Raw genomic sequence first — 21407 nt, 5'->3', positions numbered from 1 at the left:
GAGGGAAAACATTGGTTACTTGGTCTTGTTTAAGAGTTTAGGTGTTTGTTTTGGAGTCAAAATAGTTGAATTGTAGTTAGAAATGAAATAAAACAACAAAAACAATAAAATACATACCGGTAAGTTAAAGAACAATGAAATACATAAGAAATGATCAAAAGAAGAGATAACATAAGGAATATCCTGGCTTTTCCAATTTTTTTGTCGTATTATTATTACAAATGGTCTAACAAACATATGTAGTGAAAAATAACGCTTAAATATGAATAATATATGATTTATGGGTAATAATGTGAATTCTGTGACCTTGTTCGCATAAATTACCATAAATATGCAATTGAGTAAATTTTTCAAAAAATTGTAATTACCATAGTATTTTATACATTTTACTTGACATGCACGCAAATTTTCAAGGCGATCGGCTGTGAAACAGCCGAGATCTTAGGGGGGTTCAAATTGACCCCCCCCCCCCTCGGTAAAAACCTTGTCTGAAATAGCCCGCTTAGAATAGGGTTAATAGATTGATAGCTAATTCATATTTATGGGTATTATTTATTTCAGTGTTATAAGGAGTAGTACTTATTAATACAAAAATGTTAGAAGCCCTATAAAGAAAACATAAATATTTTTTTTTTAAATACTCTTTCTAAAGCAACCTCTCCATGAAAACATTGGCGTTTTTCTTCTTCTCAATAGACAATATGAATTTGAAATTACATTAAATCATTCATTTTGTATGAGGATGTCATGTTGAATGCAACTATGTATTAATGGTATTTGTGTGAAATGTAAGGATACAGTGTGAAATTAGTAGTAAGATGTGTGCATGTATAGATGAGTTACTTAACTATATTCACCATAAATGCAGGTCCAAACTCTCAGGCTTAATGATCACCAGTGTCCCACACCAGCCTCATCACATCACCTAGCAGAAGCTTTGTGCTCTATGCCGAACCTGACTGACCTGATACACTTTGATGGGGATCTCAACGTGGAGTTCTGCTCTACATTGAGTGCAAAGGCATCATCCATACAGGTATGCGTGTCCTAATGTAAATTTCATGGAGGATCACTGATCCACAGAAACAGCAGTACAGGGAAAACTCGATATTTTGGCCATAATGAGATAACGAGTATAACGAGGATATTGTCACTGGTCCAAATCAATTTACGTGTAATTCTATGCCGGCCTCTGGGCACTTTAAATTTAAGTGTTGGTAGGAGTAGGACTTGTCAATGCAAACAGGTTAGAAGCCCTATAAAGAATGCATTTAAGCAAAAAATTAAATCATCGCTGTCGGAACTTTAGTGTTTTTTCAATAGGCAAGAGTTGAGTTTGAAAACAAAATCTATTCAACAATTTTTTTGTCTCGTCTGCATAGCAAAATCGAGACGTAGGCGCCTCTTTTCCAGTGAGAGCAGCGGCGATTGCAACATCAACAATAAACATCTAACCTAAGTTTTTAAAGTTTTTTAAGTATTTGAATTTGTATAATAATTTTGAAAGCATACATTCCTATTCCATGAAACTTCACCATTAGGGACATCAAGTATCATCAATCATGTGTTTAGTCTTCTACGTGTCAAAGTCAAGGTCGAGTGACATTTCAGGTCTGCAAACTTAGACTTTGTTATGGCATCAACATCAAGATTTTGAGTTTTTAGCATAATTTTCAAAGTTTTTTGTACCCAAGAGTTATCAAGTATCACAAATCAAATGACACAAATTCCAGGTCACAAAGTCAAGGTTAAAGGTCATTTTAGGTCGGTAGACTTGGATTATGTTTTTTTAACAACTTAATATGAGAATTAATAAAATTATATTTTTATAATTGTTCATATATCATGAAAGTTATCATGTTGGTACAAATAATAGTAAATCATTCTTCTGATGATTCTTAGTCAATATTCAATTCAAAATGCTGATTATATTCAGAGGATTTCATTTTTCAGGGCATGCTACGGGTCACTCCTGCCTATGTATATAATGTTCCAAACTCAATATTTCATTACATCTAATTGCGTTATGCAGGCGAGACTAGCAAGAGAGTTTCCCTCGTATAAATCAGCTATGTAATTAATGGAATTTGTGTGAAATGTAAGAATACTTTAAGAAATTATTAAATGAATCATATGCATATATAGACTTGTTGTTTTAAAACTTTATTCACAAACATTGCAGGTCCAGACACTCAAGCTTCAATATCTCCAGCGTTCCACACCAGCCTCCTCACATCACCTAGCAGAAGCACTGTGTTCTATGCCAAACCTGACTTACTTGAAACTTGAAACGTATCTCAATGAGGAGTTCTTCTCTACATTGAAAGCAAATGCATCAACCATACAGGTATATGTGTCTTAATTCTAATGTCATGGAGGGTCATTGAAAGAAAGAAGAAGCAGTAATAGCTATACGGTGTACATGCAGCTTTTTTAATTCCGAAAACACTTTTATATTCAAAGGCCACTCCCCGAATATGTAGGAAATGTCTCGAAACACGGAAGGAAGCAAATAACTCATGTGCTGATACAGTTGAAATTCAAGTTTGTATAAGATTTACAATGTTTTAATCAATAATCTATATCCAACCTTTCCCAAGTTTGATTGTTAGGAAAATATAATATAATATAATATATTTAAAGAGCCAATCTAAATAAAGGCTTGATTTTTTCCAAACCGCACCATAGCAATAAATCACCTGACTTATAAGGATTCTTGTGCACATGAAATCCAAAGTTATGAATATGTTTTATACATTAATAGCAAATGCATATTTACGGGTATGGTTGGTTTCAGCATTATAGGGAGTAGGACTTATCAATGCAAACATGTTGGAAGCCCTTTAAAGAATACAATTTTTTTAATCACTTTTACTAATCAGCCTCTCCATAGAAACTGAAATATGTTTTTTTCAGGAGACATAAGTGAATATGAAAATATGGAATTTGTGTGAAATGTGTAAGGATACAGTGAGAAATTAGTAAATACAATGTATGCATGTGTAGATGAGTTACTTAACTATATTCACCGTGTATGCAGGTCCAGACTCTCAGGCTTGATTATCACTCGTGTCCCACACCAGCCTCATCACATCACTTAGCGGAAGCACTGTGCTCTATGCCAAACCTGACTGACCTGAATTACTTTGGATTGAATCTCAGTGAGAAGTTCTACTCTACATTGAGTGCAAAGGCATCATCCATACAGGTATGTTTGTCCTAATTTAAATGTCATGGAGGGTCATTGATCGCAGAAACAGCAATACAGGGAAAATCTGATATAAAGAGGTCGGCCATAAAAGAGAAAACTGTTATAACAAGGATTGTCACAGGCCCAAACCAATTTACGTGTAATTCTATGGCGTCCTCTTATATAGAGATCGGGCATTACAAGATTTTGGCTATAACGAGCCAAATCCAGTGCCCCTAAAACAAATAAAGCATTGTTAATCATTCCCGTTATAACAAGCAATTTCACTGCTCTTCATGTGTACAACAATTCATTGGAGCAGAACCTGCTTTTGCCCGAGATCATTGCACACAAATTGTGCAAGCAGTGTAATAATGACATTGGGCGCGCCTAGCTAGGTAGCAGTATCGAAGCTCTCATAGACTTATGTACAGGGTACGAACCAAAGACGTTTAAATATAATTACTAGACGGAAAGCAGCACGCGCGGAAACCATACAGACGAATGGGATTAGGCTCCGCCTCTTTTGGATCATTTGAAGACAAAATAAGCACCCGAGGCGGCTTTTCGATTGGATAAGAGCCTCATGAATATGTATTTTATCGATAGTATCGTTTAAGAAACCGGATAATATATTTGACCTCATTGCGTCACTTTAATTATGCAGATTTATGCACGACGCTACTACACTCGCACAAACTGAGAAGAGTTAGTTCATTGAGAATGGGTGAGTAATTGATTGAAATATGAGTAGATTAAGTGAATTTAGTCATCAATTTTGAAAAAGCTGCAATAGTCTTCGTGATCTACGGTAATTTTGTTACATTTTGAGACAGTTCTCAACAGATTTTTTGGGAAAAGACTAGGAAAATAGTGCTCTTGAAATTCAACGTCATGAAGTAGTTTGACTGCGGTTTGCCGTCACTTCACCCTATAGTACTCCAGTTAGGGCCCGGGGTTCCGGCAGGCCCACCCCGGGGGATTTCGGTGCTCATCTTCATCAAGGTCAAACTTTCTAATCAGGTTTTATTTCAGATTTGATCGTCATCATGAATCTAAATCACCAATCATCACCAATAAATCGTTACACCTTAAAATAATCTATGAAGCATGATTTTTTTGATAATCCAAGTGGATTAATTCTTGTTAAAATCTTTAGTAGATGTTGACTCTGATGGTTTATCAGTGTCATCCGTTCGCTCAGTTGCATCATCGGTACGCGATGCGTGTCAACGTTATTTTGACCAAAATTATCTGTGACCATTGATAATCAAACAACTCCAAATCCTATTTCATTTAGATGTATACCTGGAAGTTATTAATAAAAATATTAAAAAACAACAACACTAGGATTTGTTTATTTAATATTTAGATTTTGTGTGGGTCCAGCGTGCTTGTCAAGTTGTCATTATTTCTAGATCTAGACCTCTAGACCCCTAATTACTTTTAATATAGATCTAGGTCTATTAGAGATTTGTTTTTTTCCTCTCCAAATTGTGCAGTTCATGTTGATAAATCTATTTTTTGTGTAAGAGAAGACCCCTAGTCCACAATTATGAATACTTATGTAGGGTAGTCCACCTCTTCTTCTTGTTTTAATAAACCAATTCTACTTAAGACTACTTTAAAATATTCATGGGCCATACAAAGCACTGTTTGAGGCACAAATTATATCTTCTATTTAGTTTTACTTTGTACCGTGGTCCATTAATTTAAATAGGAATGTTGATTTCCAAACAATATTAAATTTGTGGCCAACCATGACATCGAAACTAGTTTATATGCTAGATCTATTTTATTTTGTTATGGAGAAAGGGACGCCTTGATTGTCATATTGATTTTTTTTTCTTTTTGTTCCAACAGATTGAAACTGATGAAGAGCTGGAAGGAGTTAACTGATGAGTGGACATTACAACATTTCTTATATTTGCAAGATGAAGCAGAAAGTGCCATGCAGGTAACATTTTCAGGATATTTAGCACACAGATATTAAACGACCACCTATTAATTCACTAAAAAGGAAATGAAACTAAGTTTATGTCATGATGTTGCAAGCATACATAGTGGAGGGTATATTTTATTCTAGTTCTGCACTTAGCACACACATAATGATATCTTTCCTTTCTTTGTCTACAAAGGGAAATTGTCCTTATTTACAGGAAGTCCTGTGTGTAGGAGAACAATGTCTAATGCACATTAAAAGCACTACAATCATACATGTAGGGTATACACAGGACCCCTCATTACTTTTTTTTTTAAAGTGGTCCTTTCACTTCTTGAGCAATGAAGATGAAGAAGAACACAAAATGAGATTAATGGAAGTCTGTTTAAAGGATGTATTATGGTTGATATGTATCTATTATTATTACTTTTTAATTGAAGTACCTACATTGTCTTCTCTTATGTAGGATGATGCTTTTCTACAGTGGATGATGAAGGCATGCTGGTTACAAACCCAGGAGAGGAACAAAAAACCAGATATTGACCGGATCATATCTAGAGATGCGGGCCTACTATACACTTCATACGAGCAAGTGTGCTAATATACAATGTAGGTACCCCCAATAAACTATTGTAGAACACATATCATGCAGAAAGTTATAGATCTGACAAAGATATTTTTCATTGTCCATTACTCATAAAAGAATACTTGACTGAATATCACAATTGTGATTTAGATTTAAAATAAAATTTTGATATAGATGAAATATAAGTCTACATTACGTATAACATTCTCTAGTCCAAGATGTTGGGTCATTTTGTATCCCATACTTAAACCAAGTATTATTCTATTATGAGCAAAAGTTCACAATACAAGTAAATTGTACATGTATTACTTATTTCGTACCTTGTCAGATCCAAGCTCCAGCAGGCCTATCTAAGATTTGTACAGTAACTAGTCTTGTTGGAAAAAATAGTTTAGGTTTGCCCACTAGAACCCCAAGTGAATTTCAGTCCTTCGTCATTTTGTCAGAGCAGGTATCAGGGTGTATGTTATTAGTCATCGTTGATTTTCTTATACACTGTATCTTATTTTCATTTTTCCATTCAACAGATTTGGGTTATCATTACAGCCCTTTCTTCTGAAAACTAGGCTACAACTGTATTGATGAATGCAGGAGACATCTACATGGGACTACGTCTTAAGGATGCCACCCTCATATAATGAAAGAGGACAGTAGAGATGGGTTTAAATTTGAATATTTACATGATATTTATTTATTATTTGTATTATTATGTTTGTAAAATACCACATTCAATAAAGCTAATGAATTTATCATCTTGTCAACTTTCAAATATTTAAAAAAAACTAATCACCAATGAATAAACATTTTAACAATGTCAACCATCTTATAGGAGGACTGGGCAGAAATATTTTCCTTGAAATTTGAGTGACAAAGATCTATCAATCTATACCAAAGATTGAATTAATCAATAATATTTTTATTATAATTATACATGCTGAAATTCATTTACCTCTATGGACTTCTGTATTTTAGAGGATTTGTAAATTATTACATTACTGCTGTTTCAAGTAGTGTATGTATAAGAAGGTTTAAAAGTCAACCCTCTAAATGCATTAAATATAGAGAGACATGGAAAGACTGCCATTTCATCATTGTCTTTCGTATCCAAACTACTAATTTTAATAGAATCATGTTTTGATACTTCCTAACTTAAGAAAAACAGGGGGGGGGGCTTGCTATCCTCTTCCTGGTGCTGTTTCTACATGGACCATGTACATGTAACTGGTTGCAAAAGTGTAAACAATATTATATTTATCATATGTTTATGTTATAAGGATTTAGAAAGTGAAAACGTTATGAATTATAGCATTTCTGTTGCTAGAAGTAATAATATAAGTATAATGGCAGTGTTGATTGTTAAGGGAAAGGGATGGTTTTCCCAGTGAAATTAACGGTATACCAATGTAAAATTAATTTTAAAAAAAGAGAAATTATTCCTTATAATAAAAAATATACAGGACATAGGCCTCCTAACTAAAACCCTGGTACCACTTCTGGGTTGTTGTTCCAGTGTTAAATTCGATTGTCTTAAAAAAAAAAAAATCTTTTATGTCAAGGTGTTGAATTAAACAATGTTTCATTTTCCGTTTTCAAGTTAGAAAAAATTGAATAAAATTATTAACATATTTTCCGATCTCTCTGGTCTGTACATTAAAAATGTTCAAAGCTCCTGCAAAGGCTGCAGGGAAAAGGGAAGATAATCCAAGTGAAATGTGGACAGTAATGGAGTGAATATGGAATGGTTGATCGTAGTTGATAACGAGTAAATGTAAATGAGTGGTAATAATAACTACGACTGAAAGTGAGACAGAACGGAACTGCAACAGGTTGTTCAGTCAAGACAACAAACCGTTAGTTGCAGAAGATAATTTACGAAAGACAGAGAAAGAGAGAGAAAGGGAATCATTTAGGTACGATGGGAGTGGGTGGAGAAAACCATCCACTTTGCCACATTATTTGTTTGTCTAAAATAAGGAAACTTTATACATTAGCATATTTAAAATGTATAATCATAGTGAGAGAATGTGTTGTTATATGGCTTTATATATAGCATGTTTGATTTAATAAAACAAAAACAGACCCAGTTATTGATAGACTAAAAAGGGAATAAGATCGAGACAATATCAGTATTTCTTATTCAATGAAGTTGAGGCCACTCCCCCATATTAAAAAACAACAACAACACAACAACGAGTGGGACTTTCAAGGTCCACTTCCCGATGCATCCTGGGTACACCAGCTGTTATACTGGTGATCGATAATACGAGTTCGAGCGCGTATTTCACCTAACGGTGATCGCATCAGAATAATCCACGCTGATTCGCTGAATCACTTGCGTTGCGAGCGCGCAGCGTGATGAATAAATTACCCATAATTCCGTACACTAGATTATTTGACCTCTCTAATTACGCTGATACGCGTATTGTCTTTTACCATGTAGTGAACATAATTCCAGTACACTTGTCGTGGGGAGCATCCTACAGAATGCATAATTCATAAGGCTCATGAATTATGCAAGGGGGGCTTATTTTGGCTTCTAATGGATCCGGACAAAATGGCGGAGCTTGGGGGGCCTGGTACGAACACTTCATAGACATTGCTTTCAAAGCATGCTTGCTCTCGATAGCGCGTGAGAAAGAGTGGAGGTGTGACTAGAACAGAGGATAATACAGTCGATTGGGTAAGACGGCATCACACGCATGCACAATTAAGACAGGAATTCAGTTACACATAGTCTGCGCATTCATCGGAGAGGCCGATACGATTGGCTAAAAACAGTCTAACTCGGAGGTGCATAATTCAATATTCAGGAGCAGAAGGGGGAGGGGGGCGATATGCACCAGGACCAGTAAACGATGGGCTGAAATATTGCATTGATTTTTTTCTTTCCTTTTTCTCTTTTTTAAACTCCCTTATCCACATTAGCGTCTTTTCCGATCACGCTCAATAAACAAAATCTGAGAACGTGCGAAATCACCCTTTTCCTTTTCGATTAGACGTTTTTTAGGACACTATAACCCTTTAATGGTGGCTTGCTTACTCCTTATTTGGTCGTTGGCTGCTTTTAAGTCGCTAGATTCACGTAGCGTGCATGATTGAGATCGAGAGGCTGCGACTGTTCACCGGTAATTTAAGGTCTTTTTTTTTAGTTAAAATACATCGGAAGCCTTTGCCGATAGGATTTAACATTTCAATTAAAAAAATTAATTCAGAAGTTCACCAAATTGCATATATTAATGTTTTAATAATAATAATAATAATAATAATAATAATAATAATGATAATAATAATAGCCTTATAGGAGCAGAAAAAATTCGGTATGATCATTATTGTACAGGTCCCATTTGTGCATTTTTCTGTATGTATGTACTGATATAACGGTTCTGATATAACGAGGAAAATCAATTGGTTCTGACGGCCTCGTTATACAGAGTTTCCCATGTATAGTCATATGGTGCACATTTATGTACATTTTTTTTTTTTGTAAAAATGATACAAGAGAAACCATCTGCTAGATCAACTACTGTTGTCAGATCTAAATGTTACCATTAATATGCTTAAATTTCATCGTAGCAGCCAAATCACATGCATACCTTGGTTTATATCAGAATATATCTCATATGAAGTTATTTTCATGCATGTTTGGCAATATTTTGGGCTTTTCTTTTAGTCTAGATACCTCACGTTTCTTTTAAAACCTTAGTTATCACAACAAGTTTCAACACTCATCGTTGTTGCCAGGCAGAATAGTCACAGAAGGTGTATGCATAGTATGGTAGCTGTATTACATGCTGAAACAAACCTAAACAAAAACATGTGATCCTACCAAGATATTAAAAAATATGAGAGCATAAGGAGAAAGACAACAACTAATCAAAATTATTGAAAACATAATAGTTGGACAAAGAATTCAATACCGTAAATCTCCGTGTATAAGATGCACCTTTTTCCCGCCGAAAAAAATTGAATGTCGGGGGTGCGTCTTATACACAGGTACACAAGTGTGGATTTATGCCCCTCCACTTGGCAATGTCTCCCAACTCAGTCATTCACGGTATATCGACTCAGCACTCGGAAACTAGAACAACACTACCTGTAGGGCCGGATTTCTGTTTGGACTTTGAGGAAAATTTGTCTGTCATCTTTAGTTTTAAAAACGACATTGTTACTATTATTTGTGACAAGTTCACAAGCACAAATCAAGACCTTCATCAGCACCTCTTTTTTTGTCCCCGAAATAGGAGTGCGTCTTATACATAAAGATTTACGGCAGTTGTCCAAGAAATGCCATAGAAATAGTGATATTTGAGGAGTTGCTTAAAGTACATTTTTATTGAAATGGGCCTGCTGTGTGGTTCTTAAATATGTACTGTTCATCTTGGTCACTATGCTAGAATCCACTCTAGCTACTGCCCTCTGCGGTAAAAAGCAGTAGTGCAGTTAGCTGAAGACCTTAATTTAAAAGCTATTCACTTGGTTTATTGGAACAATCATGAAACATGGTATGGAAGCAAACTGTACCGATTCAGTTGAAAAGTCAAGTGTGTATAAGATAGAAAGTGTTTTGATCAATAATAAAAACTCAAACTTTTCCAAGTTTGATTGATAGAAAAAATATGTCTAATGTTTTTGTAAGAGCCAATTTTGATATAGGCTTGAATTGGAACTGTACCATGGCAAGTTGGCAACAAACCTCGTGACCTAGGGGTCTCGTGCACTTGAAATTCAAATTTATTAATACGTACGCGCCTGCATACGCGCCTGCGTAGGCCTATACTATCTCTGTGTAAAGTACAGGAAATTTGAGTCCTCAACATGCTACTTTTTAATGTTTTTCGAGAATCTCTGTGTCTCAACATGAATTACAAAATGCAAATAAAGAATAGGATCAACTATTTCAAGTTAAACTACGTTCCTTATTTGAAGGGACGAGAGTTTTTTCAGCCTCGATAAATTATGTCCCTTCACCTAGCACTTTGCCGGCTAAAGCTCAACCGTGTCTTCAGCTAACACACCCGTATCATGCAGCACACTCACACAGGGGATATTGACTCACCACTCGAAAAATAGTCTGTCCAAATTTCTGTTTGGACTTGGAGGAAAATTTGTCTGCATCTTTAGTTTTAAAAACAACATTGTTACTATTATTTGTGACAAGTTCACGAACACTTCAACTGCGCAGCGTAATAAATAAAAGTCCTTTCCTTCATGGCCTGGGATTCCGAACGGTATACCTTTCAAAACACTGAAATAAGATGCGATCTGATCTGGCTTGCTGCCTTTGGAGTCAGCAAAAAAGCAAAACCAAAAGCTTTTTTTTTTTTTATTTGTCATGGTCTTGGTCTTAAAAAAGGGGTGCGTCTTATACACAGGTGCGTCTTAAACATGTAGATTTATGGTACATTTATAGCAGATATATTTTTGGGGTATTATTAATTTCAGTGTCATCGGGAGTAAGACTTGTCAATGCAAATAGGTTGGAAGCCCTATACAAAAATAAGTTTAGAAAATCACTCTTACTAAATCAACCTCTTCATAAAAACTTTGGTGTGTTCTTTCTCTAAATAGGCAAGAATTGAATTTTGACATTAAAATCTATTCAATTACTCTTGTTGATAAATGATATTATGAATGTAACTATGTAATTAAAGTAATTTGTGTGAAATGTAAGAATACAGTGAAAAATTAGTTTAAAAAAACGTTTGCATGTGTAGATGAGTTACTCAACTATATTCACCATGAATGCAGGTTCAGACTCTCAGGATTTATGCTGTTTTCGAGTTTTTGACACCAGCCTCATCACATCACCTGTCAGAAGCACTTTGTTCTATGCCAAACCTGACTGACCTGACACTTGGAGGAATGAATCTCAAAGAGGAGTTCTACTCCACATTGAAAGCAAAGGCATTATCAATACAGGTATGTGCATGTGTACTAATTTTAATGTCATGGAGGGTCATTGACAGGAAGATGGAGCAGTAATACGTATATGGTGCACCTGCATTTTTTTTTTTAATTTGAAGCACAGTTTTGTTTTTTAAAGGCCATTCACCAAATATGAATAGGAATAGTCATGACACTACGCATGTGCTGATTCAGTTGAAATTCAAGTATTTATAAGATTTACATTGCCCTGATTAATGATCAATATTCAAATTTTTCCAAGTTTTAATAGGAAAGATTTGGCATGTGGTTTTTAAGAGCCAATTTTAATAAAGGCTTGAATTTGATCAAACTCTACTGTATAGCAACAAATCTGCTGACCTAGGAGTCTAATGAATTTAAATAAGAGTGCCTCTCATAATCTGGGATTTACAAGCCCTTCGCTAGAAAATTTAACGATGTTTCAATGACGTCACATCAGGAACCAATACTGTGTATTATTTATGATAATTGCCTCAAAACACCTGGCAGCTAAGATCCGTAGTCATTCATTACGCATAGGATGTGTTGTAGGAATCTTGGAGTCCATTTCGACTCTGAAATGTCAATGTCTGCTCACGTTACAACCATGTGTTGATCTGTTTATATGCAAATACCGGTACGCAATGTTCACAGTATTAGAACGTCATTATCATGCAAGGTTGCAGCCTATGTTATTCATTTATTCATCATTCAGGATGCGTCCTTTCTCCTGTACTTTTCTCTCTGTACACCAGTGATTGTCGATGTTCCTCAAGTGAGTGTAGCATCATAAAATATGCAGATGACACAGTCATTACCGGTTACCTTGCATCTGACAATACCGAATCATATACTACGACGATAGATAACTTTGTAAAATGGTGTGACGATCACTTCCTTAAACTAAATATATCCAAAACAAAGGAACTGATAATAGATTTCCGACGAAATGCTACTGAACACAGAACAATTTCCATTCATGGGGAAGATGTGGAGCAAGTACAAGAATATAAGTATTTGGGTACAACCATAAGCAATTCACTAGACTGGTCAAAAAACGTTCAACTAATTCAAAAGAAGGCAAATCAGAGGCTATACTTTGTAAGGACCTTAAGAAAGTTAAGGGTAGACAATACACTAATTGTTTTTTCTACAAGTCCCTAATCTAGAGTGTTCTGACGTACAACCTAGTCTGCTACTTTGCTAATGCAACAAAAATTGACCAGAAGAAGCTCAATAAACCCAGGAAAATAGTTCAACGTATACTAGGGATAGACTTGCCACTACTTGATAATCTGTACCAAGAGAGAGTTTCATCTAAATTAAGACAGGTTATGCAGGACCCCACCCACCCACTCAACGAGAACTTTAAATTTAACCGTTCAGGCATACGTTTGTGCGCACCGCGCACATAGAAAACCCGTTTCAGGCAATCTTTTGTTCCCAACGCCATTCACCACTTTAATGCACAAGCCCGGAGGTCTGGAACTCAAACGTAAATACTGGTCTCAACTTATACTTTTTTTCTGAATTTAATTTTCGCTAGGGCTCATAATATTAAACTCACCTATATCCTCAAATAAACAGCTAGCTTAATGTTCGAATTTTTCACCAGGAATGCCATGTTTATGTTATACTGCAATCATGTATTCGTTTTGTTCCGTTTTCCATTGCAACAATTATTTTCAGAATGTAACTACGTTTGTAACGATGTTCATTTGATAATTATTGTATTATGTATTGTTCTTGTATTATGTATATATGTACAAAGACTGTAAACCAGTGAAAAAAAGAATTTCCCGAAAGGGACAATAAATTTTCAATTCAATTCAATTCAATTTGTATGTTATGTCTCGTATCGATTATGGAAATGCTTTATTGTTCAAGGCCTCCTCTTATCAACTTGCCAAATGCTACGTGCTCAAAATTCTGCTGCTCGGGTCCTCAGTAGAACATCTCGCTTTCCCCACATTACCCCAGTTCTGAAAAGTCTACACTGGCTGCCAGTATCCAAACAAATAGAGTTAAAAAATCTTACTCCACACATGGAAAGTAATGTATAGTCAGGCTCCACAGTACTTGGGAAATCTCATCACAGAATATGTCCCAGGTAGAAATCTGCGTTCTTCTGGTACTAAACAGTTAACATCTCTTTGGAATGCTCTTCCACTGAGGATCCGATCACTAGAATCCCTAGAACATTTAAAAAGAATCTAAAGTCATATATGTTCGCATGTTATTTTAGTTAATTATATGTTGAATGTACATCTATGCATTTCCCCCTTCTCATTTCTCTTTTTATCTCGTTCTAATTCTATCCCTCTGTGCCTCAGAATAGTTTACTAGATCGATGGCGTATAATAAATGCTGTATTATTATTAAAACAGACAACATCCCTTAACTAATCAACATATATCCAGTTAAATGAGTTTGATTGATTTCAAACATGAACATATTTCATACCATTTTACAAGGGGAAGTGATGCTGATAATAATAATTGTTTACTTGGAACCAATCAGGGCAAGGACAAATGATCTTTTTTATCAAAATGAACCATGTCTAAAATTTTGAGTGAGGTAACAGATCAAACAATTTAAGTGACACTGGTAGAGTGAGAAAAATATGGAAGAGGAGTCAATGAAACAGGCATTGAAAATGTGTGCATTGTTATGTGACATCATCTGCTTATGCAAATTCGATCCATTAAATGAGGTCACAAATCTCAGCAGTGTTCGGAGAGCTCTTCAAGTGTGAAACTGGGGAGGTAATTTACCATTTTAAAGTTGATAATAATCATTACTTTGAAGTTTGAATATTTTCAAGTAAGTGATTCTAATAAACTTGTTCGATCTAACCTTCCCTCATGCAATGATACAAATCGAATCAATATTCAAAATCAATGAACCACTATTATATGTTTCATATAAACAAACCAATGCTATTATTTATCACTAGCCTACATAGTTGTGTGCAAACTGAAACAGCATAATTAATAGCAGATTACATTCCTTTTAAAGCTAGTTTCAATTTTAATTATTATTATATTTTGTACTGCATTATCGATAACAGCAATTTAACTTTAAATCTTTCAAGCCATCTGAGAAATATAAAGAACAAATTATTATTCAATATCAATTTTAAATTCATACTGAACTTTAACAGGAATGTGGCTTTGTTGTGTATTCCATGATTATTTATTTTTTTCTTCATAAATTCAAACCACTGTCGTAGACTGCAATATTTTTGTAAGATACCATCAAAAACATTTCTTGTCATTACTTCATCTACAATATTATTGTTTGTAATTGTGAACATATGACATAACTACCGCCTTCTCTTCCTTCCTTCCTTTCTTCAAATTAGTTACATTTTAACTCCTGCTTAAATTGCAGCATAGTATTATCCAGGCTTGACAAAAATGTGCTTAAAAAAAAAGAGGTTAAAAAAAGCAGTCGATTTAAATTTTCTCCATTTGTTTCTGTTCCATCATCTTTTTTTTTTCTTTTTTTGTTGAAGATTGTGCTTTGCTTAATGCAACCTTCAGCTTATTTTAGAACAAAGAATAATGCTCAGTAAGTTAACTTGACTACAGGTTTGCGATTTTCTTTGCGACCTTCTTAATGGTTTTTGGTGTACTTCACCTGGAGCATCTGTGTTTTTGGATGGGGATTTTCTTGCTCCCTCATCAGTCTGATTGGAGTGTTCAGTTTGGGGTATGAACATCTCTGGTGCTGAAACTAAATCAAAATTATCAAAAATTCTGCTACTAACAGATTCATGCAAACTCTGTATGTCACCTTTGGCTCAAGCACGTACATTTCTGACTCGGTCTTTAATGTCTACCAAGTACCTTCTTTGTGCCAAAAACTGCTACAACAGTCCCTACTTCCCATTTGTTTTTCTTGCATGTCTTGTATGGGGGACTGCCGACTGAGAACACAAAATATGTTACCAATGTCAAATTTGCATCGTTTATAACTATCACCAAATTGTTTCTTTTGACTTGCCTGCTTGTTTTCAACTTTTGATGACATATCTGGCAAAACCAAACTCAACCTTGTCTTGACCTTTTTTTTCATCAAAAGTTCTGCTGGAGTATACCCAGTTGTTGAATGTGGTGTGGTATGATACTTTAATAATAAGTTTGCCAACCTCTGCTTCATACTGACCTTTTAAGACTGGCATTTTGAGAGTTTCTTCGGCAATCCTGACAGATCTTTCAGCAGTACCATTTGATGATGCGTGGTATATAGACACCAATATGTGTTTGACATAATTTTGTTTCATAAGCTCTTGGAAGGTTGCGGCCCTTAAGTGCGGACTATGCTCTCAACTCGCATGGTCCTTTGGGTTGTTGTGCAATAAAAACAAGGAAATTGTCATTCCCAAATTCACAAACATCAACATTACTCTTTGGAATGGCCTTGAGGGCCAATGCCATGCTCCCAGTGGGGCTTTTGGAGGTCAACTTCTTAGACTTTTTCTTTACAAACCATGAATCCCATAGCAACAACTTTCATGGCTACCACCCCCAATGCTCTGAATGTAGCACACCAAGTAGTTTTTGTCTCAGTGATTTTGGAACTACAATTCTATGCCCCTATTTGAGACACCCTTGATCACATGATAACTGTAACCTTTTGAATTAGTAACAAAAACACATGGAAGTATAGATGAGTTACTGAACTATATTCACAACTAATGCAGGTCCAGACTCTCAGGTTTTTTCATGTCCAGTGTCCCACCCCAGCCTCATCACATCACTTAGCAGAAGCACTGTGTTCTATGCCAAACCTGACTGACCTGACACTTGAAATGAATCGCAATGATGAGTTCTACTGTTACTCAACACTGAAAGCAAAGGCATTATCCACGCAGGTATGTGTGTCCTAATGTAAATGTCAATTAGAGGGTCATTGATATATAGAAAGAGCAGTAATGATCATAGGGTGCACATGTATACATGTTTTTTCCTCCTTTCAAACACCATTGTTCAAAGGCCATTCACTTGGTATATCTTTCAAGAAACGTGAAATAAAAGCAAACTACACATGGACTGATTCAGTTGAAATTCAAGTATGTATAAGATTGACATTGTTTTGATCAATAATCAATATCTTACCTTTTCCAAGTTCGATTGATAGCAAAAATATTTCATACAGTTTTTTAAAGCCAATTTTAATAAAGGCTTGAATTAACCAAACTGAACCATAGCATAAAACCTCATGACTTAGGGGCCTTGTGCACATGAAATCCAGGGTTATGAATAAATAAATTAATTTTTAAAACCAAATGTATATTGTAAAAATCAGTATACCTGTGGATTCGAGCATAGTGATTAGCAAAAACAATTGATGAGCAGCAGGCCCATTTGATGATTTCAATAAAAATGTACCCAGTAATTACTCTTCAAGTATCACTATTTCTGTGGCATTACTTGGAACTACCTGTATCCAAAACGACTACCTGCTTATGGTAATTTTCAGTTGTGTTTTCTTAGGTTTGAATGATACCTTGGTACAATTAGGACATTTTTTTTAATTTTTTTTTTTTTTTTTTATTATTATTTTTTTTTTTTTTATTTATTTATTTATTTTTTTTTTTTTTTTATTTTTATTTTATTTTCATTTTTTTTTTTTTTTTTTTTTTTGGGGGGGGGGGGCATGCATTACAGCTAATGCAGTGTACTGCAAGTTCGTTCCGTGACTAGTCCAAACTTGCCTTGCAACGGCAATAAGTAATAAAACTTGTTATAATTGCAAAGTAAATATCAGATTTTCAAAGAAGCATGCAGTGTTTAAACAAATTTAATTAGATGTAGCTCTTGAGTGTATATTCCCAAGAAAAATTGATTAAATGCCAGAATGAAATAGATCCACTTGTAACTGAAACAAGGTTTACCAGCAATGTTGCTTTTATATGTTACAGGGTTGTTTTCCTCAGATCAGGAAGGGAAACTTCAGGTTCAATGGAGTTGCTCAAGATGACTTGAACTCATTTCTTCACACCCTCATATGTTCGCAAAGGTCAGTATATGTGCTTAAAATAAATTTAATTTATTCAGATAAAAGCATGTAGACTTTCCATGAACAGTGCGATATAGAAACAATATAAAGAGCCTTTAATGGGATACTAAGAAAAGCTACAATGTTGATACCCCTGCTGGGAGCATGCAATATTGTGATACTGTTTAACTTTAACAAAAAATTTAAGTTTACTTGTCTGACAGAACTAAATATTCAGTAACAGCTTTATTGAACAAATTTCCTACTGTAAAGTGGAATCAATCAACTTAAAATTTGTTAAATTTTGGTGTTCTTTTTTTTTGGGGGGGGGGGGGACTGTAGTCTGTTCTATTTCTGTTTTCTTCTTCTTCAATGACAGATCAAAATGGTTATTGAGACTAGTACTTTCAATAAGACCAAAAGTAGTTGATTACTTATTTCTCTTCTTGCAAACAGATGGTAAGAAATAGTCTGTTTCCTTTTTAGCTCAGCCAACTTAGCCAAATTAAACGTTACAGTTACAGTCCTTATCAACCTTATTTTAGGTCACCTCGCCAACCATTAATTGGCAGTAACCATGGAAACACACACAACACAGGAAATGTCTCAGAGCAATCAAGAGCAATTTACCAAGAAACCATAGCAAGCGCTAGTCCTGGGAACCCGGTACGTGCCAACATCAGTGGTACCCCAGACACACTACCAAGGGGGTTAGGTGCTAATATTTCAATCTTGCAAGAGCCTCAGGACAATGTCATTGTTAGGCAACCTTTACAAGAGCCACATACATTGACGACTCAGACTGGTTTTTGGCCAGACTATTTGGAAAATGATATGCCTTCCAATCTCTAATCAGGCATGTTTGCTGTGTACCACACCCTGCTCTATCCATTATCCAAGAAGGACATTGCCACCACCAGATCACCATCAACAGCAACCCATGGTTAATGTACACTATGATCTATCTAAGAAGGACATTACCACCATCAGACCACCCTCAACTACCACCAATGAATAATGTACACTCTCCAAGAAGGGCATTACTACCATTTTTTTCTCTGAAGTTACAAAAATGGATTTAGCCTCTTTTCAATTCAATTCAGTTTATTCAATTCCAATAAAATAAACAAAACAGAATACAATCATGACAGAATAAGAGTATAAATCGATCAAGAGTATAAAATAAGCTAAAATGATAAAACAATAAAGCGATACATTAGATAACAACATAAGATATCGCAAAATTGGAATTGGATGACCATGAAAAACCATGAGGATTTGTCGAGACAACCACCCTTGATGAAGGTAAAATCAGTTTCATTGAACATACAATATAATATTGGCAATTTAAAAGATAATAAAGTACTATAAAGGAATAAACAATTACGAAAATATGACATATTTTATTTAAAAAATACGCATTACCGCACAAAACCACAACAGGACAATACAAGGCAGTAAAATCAACAATTCAAAATTTCAGACACTTGTGATTGAGTACAATTTGAAATTGAACTCTTCAAATGTATAATCAAGTACAATCTAAATTAACTTGTGAATTTGTTACCAGAAATGACCCAGATGTTAAGAGCCATATCATGTTAGTAGACTTGATAGAACTCAATATGAAGGTTGAGAACTAGCTTTGTCTGGTAAGGGTGTATGTCATAGGCCTGACTTATCAGTGTAAAATTTTATCTGACATGGATTGTTGTTAATAAATTTAGAGCTACATCCAGTTCTAGATACAGTGTATTATATCCATCTGAGATAATATTTTCCAGGATTTTCTTCACATCATTCCAGTGTATTTGTAAATATGCTTCTGTAATTTTAAAATACATGTCTCTTTTGACAATGTAACATGCCTAAGTTATCAGTGTGATGTTGAATTTGAAATGATTGACTGTTTATACATGTTTAACTACACGCTCCAGTACTACGGAAATATTTTCCAGGATTTTCTTGACATAATTCCAGTGTACATGTATATATGTTAGTGACTATAATTATACGATACATGTTTATTCTAATTGTATTCATTACTGGATTTCAATAATTGTGATGATACCAGGTTTTTCTTTGCATCATTATGATTATGATTATGCAATGGTGTCATACATGTATATTTTGAACCTGTATATGTTAATTTCCATACTTGCCTTGTCAATACGTTTTAATATTTTAGTAAGTTTGCATTTCTGATTGGCTTATAAGATACAAACGTAGGTATACTCTTATGAGCATTCCGTTATCTTGCCTTTTGATCACCATCCTCTTCTGATTAAGTGATGTCATTTTTGTAATCCACTCTGATTTTCATAAAAGACAATGTAAATTGCTCAGATCTGTGAATTTATTCTGAATTATGTCATTCAAAGATCGATGTACTTAACAGGTCTTTCTATGTTTATTGGATGATCATGAATTACTGAAATGAAGTTTGCAGTGCCTTTAGATATTTCAACACTTTGATGTACAAAGGAGTTGTTGTTTGATGACGGTGTATTTGTTAGTGAGTATCCTTTTAGCTGAAATGGTCTCATGTGACACTCCGATATTTTGCATGATATAACGCGTGCAAAAGCGATTTAGACTCTTCTTTACGCGTACCCATTGTTTACATTGTCTCAGTTGCGCGCATCTGATGCGAAGACAGCCTATTAGTAATCGAGAGGGCATAACTCCGAAGATTCGCAAATACTCACAATTTCATGTAACAAATATTGCATGCATTTTATCATTCATTATAACATGTATTCACCTCCAAATTCGAAATTCCCCTAGTGCCGTTTTATTTCATTCTCATCCTATTGCCTCAGTGAAACATAAGATCACGCAGGAAATTATGATATTTGTTTTTGGTTCATATATACATACTTGTATACGTATATATATATATATATATTGGTAAACTATGCAAATGTGATTACTTAATGAAGATGTAATCATATTATAATTAGATATACATCTTTGTTTATTTTTGTCTATAAATTCAACCTAATCTGCTGCTATGCAAATGCTACTAATGCTATCAGGAATCTGTTAGAACGTCCAAGAAAGGTAGCAAAACGCATCATAGCAGTCGATTTACCATCAATCGAAGATCTATACCAGAATAATGTTCTCTCTGAAGTGAAACAGATAATGCAGGACTCCTCGCATCCACTCAGTGAAAACTTTATCTTTAAAGGTAAAGTCCAGTTTTCGAAACGCCCCCTCTCAAAAAATGAAATGGAAGCTCTTATTACCAATCATGTGAACAAAATATGTTATGACTAATACGTGATGATACAAGTTTTGCAGATAAACTGCCTACTAATTGATATATTTGGTAAATTATTATATCTATTTGGACCTGATAGATATAATGCACGTGTGCTTACAAGGTCCCATATACATCTTTTTGTGTACAGTGCTTGTAACTTAACCAAGACTGGGCCAAATTTCTTATCATTTTAATAATTCCAGAACCTTTCAGTACACACCAATACTTATATGCTAGATGATCAACCTTTTCTGATGGATTCCGCAACGTTTCTTTCACAATGCAATTGCATGACCATAACTGATCTTTAACCCTATTTAGCCCGAGGGGGGGGGGGGGGCTTTAGAAGCCCCCCCCCCCCTCGACATTTTTCGCGATAATTTTTTAACGGAAACAAATTTTGCACTGACATTTTTTTGACTTTTTTCTTTCGAGTCTTGCGCATCTTTTGATTTTTTTTTTTCGAAAATCGGACCTACATTACAAAGTCACGTGTCCTTTTGTCTTTGCA

General features: G+C 34.9%; 2 long non-coding RNA genes across 2 annotated transcripts; both read left to right on the top strand.

Moving 5' to 3' along the window:
• Positions 1–992: 992 nt before the first annotated feature.
• On the top strand, positions 993–18661 carry LOC105439346. Its single transcript, XR_971268.1, has 3 exons — positions 993–1036; positions 17552–17649; positions 18174–18661. It is a non-coding gene; the product is annotated as an uncharacterized LOC105439346 (long non-coding RNA).
• Positions 3777–6415, top strand: LOC115921089. The gene is made up of 4 exons (XR_004062737.1): positions 3777–3917; positions 5054–5147; positions 5599–5741; positions 6246–6415. It is a non-coding gene; the product is annotated as an uncharacterized LOC115921089 (long non-coding RNA).
• Positions 18662–21407: the final 2746 nt, after the last annotated feature.

This window comes from Strongylocentrotus purpuratus, unplaced genomic scaffold, assembly GCF_000002235.5.
Source record: "Strongylocentrotus purpuratus isolate Spur 01 unplaced genomic scaffold, Spur_5.0 spur5_scaffold_1, whole genome shotgun sequence".
Lineage (NCBI taxonomy): Eukaryota > Metazoa > Echinodermata > Echinoidea > Camarodonta > Strongylocentrotidae > Strongylocentrotus > Strongylocentrotus purpuratus.
The sequence above is the reverse complement of the archived record's forward strand: the minus strand, read 5'-3'. Positions and strand labels throughout refer to the sequence as shown.